Source organism: Peromyscus leucopus, chromosome 3, assembly GCF_004664715.2.
Source record: "Peromyscus leucopus breed LL Stock chromosome 3, UCI_PerLeu_2.1, whole genome shotgun sequence".
NCBI classification, from domain to species: Eukaryota; Metazoa; Chordata; class Mammalia; order Rodentia; family Cricetidae; genus Peromyscus; species Peromyscus leucopus.
The window spans coordinates 76,250,906-76,253,691 of record NC_051065.1 but is presented as its reverse complement, the minus strand read 5'-3'; the positions used below and the strand labels follow the sequence as shown (position 1 = coordinate 76,253,691).

Below are 2,786 nucleotides of genomic sequence, written 5' to 3'. Positions count from 1 at the left end.
CACATTTGCCAAAAATAAAAGCTCCAGAAAGGAAGTTCTGTGCAAATTCAGACGGTTGTTAGTCTTTTAATTTTTAGTACATATGCACCAGGCAGTACCAATGAGCTGGTGGTTCACCAAGTTCCAGACAAAGCATCAGCATTTGTCATCAGCAATAGAATGACAGCCAGAGAAGAAAGCATTTCACACTCCATTTCTAAGAAAAAAAGGATAAATAAATAAATAAACCTTTAGGAAGCAAGAGAACCCCACAGTCATGAGTCAAATGTCCATTGTGGGCTAATCACCTTCATCCATCACCTTGCTGTGTGAGTCAGTGCTTCCTCAGTTCTGCAGGAAAGCAGCTTTGCTGGCCAGCCATAGGTAGACACAGTCTTTGAGCCTGCTACAGTCTTGACGCTTGTTCTTCTCAGATTCATGCTGAGATCCTAAGGCCCAGAGGGATGGTGATAGAAAGGAGCATCTTTGGAAGGTGGTTAGGTGATGAGAGTGGAGCCCTCACAGCTGGAATTAGTGCCCTTTTGAAAGAAACCCCGGGGAAGCTAGCTACTCCCTCCTCCATGAGAGGGTGCAAGAAGGCACCACCTGGAAGCCAGGAAACAGGTCCTCACCCATCCCCAAATCTGCTGAAATCTTTGGACTTTCCAACTCTAGAACTATGAAAAAAAGATTTCTATTTTTAAGCTACCTAGAATGCGGTATTTTGTTAAAGCTCACTAAAGAAATTAAAAACCTACCTGTTAGGTGCAAATTTGTACTATTTCATCCAAGTATCTTGCCAAGTATCTTGAGGTAACTAGAAAAAAAAACCATAGGTGTCTTAGTCCACCATGTGACTCTTTAGTAAGAATTTCACAGACTGGTTAATTAGGAATGAACAAAAATTTATTGACTCACATTGCTGGAGCCAAGGAAGTCTTGTCTCCACATACTGGCATTTGACAATGGCCCTTGCTATATGGTAGAAAAATAGGAGGAAGTGTTGTATAACATAATACAGAGCAAAGAAGCAAAGCAAGGCCCAAACTCTTGTAGTTAACTCAAAGTCTCTCTCTCTCTCTCTCTCTCTCTCTCTCTCTCTCTTTCTCTCCCCCTCCCCTATCTATCTTGTAGGTCACAAAGGGTGACACCAGATGTCTCCCTCAATCACTACCTGTGGTGGTTTGAAGGAAAATGACCCCCAAAGGGAGTGGCATTATTAGGAAGTGTGGCCTTGTTGGAGGAAGTGTGTCACTGTGGGGATGGGCTTTGAGGTCTTTTTTGATGGAGCTTCCCTCAGTGTGACTGAAAGTCAACTTCCTATTGCCTGCAAGATGTAGCACTCTCAGCTCCAGCACTATGTCTGCCTGCACATTGCCATGCTTCTCATCATGATGATAATGAACTGAACATCTGAACTGTAAGTGAGCCACCTCAATTAAATGTTTTCTTTATGAGACTTTCCATGGTCATGGTGTCTCTTCACAGTAATAAAAACTCCAAGACACTGTCCACCTTTTTTTGACTCAGGGTCTCTCACTAAACCTGGAGCTCACCAATGTTGTCAGCAAGCACCAAGTCCTGTGGATATCATTCTGTATAAATAAAACACTGATTGGCCAGTGGCCAGGCAGGAAGTATAGGCAGGACAAGGAGAGAGGAGAATTCTGGGAAGTGGAAGGCTGAGTCAGGGAGACACTGCCAGCTGCTGCCATGACAAGCAGCATGTGAAGATGCTGGTAAGCCACGAGCCACATGGCAAGGTATAGATTTATAGAAATGGGTTAATTTAAGATATAAGAACACTTAGCAAGAAGCCTGCCATGGCCATACAGTTTGTAAATAATATAAGCTTCTGTGTGTTTATTTTATAAGTGGGCTGTCAGACTGCTGGGGCTTGGCGGGACCTGGAGAGAAAACTCCAGCTACAACCAAGGATCCTCCTGTGCCTTCCTTACCAGTTCTAGGATTACAGGAACACACCATTTTTTTTTTTTTTTTTTTTTTGATATTGGTACCAGGAATCTGAACTCAGGTCCTCATCCTGTGTAGCAAGCAGTTTAGCTACTGAGTCCTATCCATGGCCTCCAGATCCCAATTGTTAGTATCAGCAAAATGACAATTAAATTTCAATCTGAGTTTTGAAAGGGACAAACCAAAGGACACGGAGTTGTAAATCCAGAACAGGTTAAAGTGGCTTTTCTAATATCTCATTGAAACACGGACCCTGTACCTCAGCAGCTTTGTCTAAATGCCAATGTTTCAAATGGTAGGTAACTTTGGAGGTATGGTTAGCTAAGCATGTTCCTCCTCAATTTCATGTATTCCTGGAATCTGAGAATGTAAATTTTTTTTGTTTGTTTGTTTGTTTTTCTTTTTTTTTCTTTTTTTCCGAGACAGGGTTTCTCTGTGTAGCTTTGCGCCTTTCCTGGAACTCACTTGGTAGCCCAGGCTGGCCTCGAACTCACAAAGATCTGCCTGCCTCTGCCTCCCAAGTGCTGGGATTAAAGGCGTGCACCACCACGCCCGGCCGAGAATGTAAATTTATTTGGAAATAGAAATTTTGCTGATGTCATTAGTTAAGGTAAGTGGAGCATTTATATACCCAAAACTGAAAAGCTGCCACCAGAAACTGGGGCAAAGTCAGGGAACAGATTCTCAGACCCTCCAGAAGAAGCCAACACTACTATTGCCTCAGTTAATGTGAGGTACTAAATTTTAGTTATTTCAAAACATCTAGTTTGTAGTACTTTGATGGATCTAGAAAACTGTATAAATAATAAGGATGATGCTTCAAAAATCATCTA

At 42.3% G+C, this 2,786-nt stretch overlaps 1 long non-coding RNA gene across 1 annotated transcript; it reads right to left on the bottom strand.

Moving 5' to 3' along the window:
• Positions 1-293: 293 nt before the first annotated feature.
• On the bottom strand, positions 294-1,040 carry LOC119087535. The gene is made up of 3 exons (XR_005091000.1): positions 898-1,040; positions 738-796; positions 294-428 (listed from the first exon to the last, which is right to left on the bottom strand). It is a non-coding gene; the product is annotated as an uncharacterized LOC119087535 (long non-coding RNA).
• Positions 1,041-2,786: the final 1,746 nt, after the last annotated feature.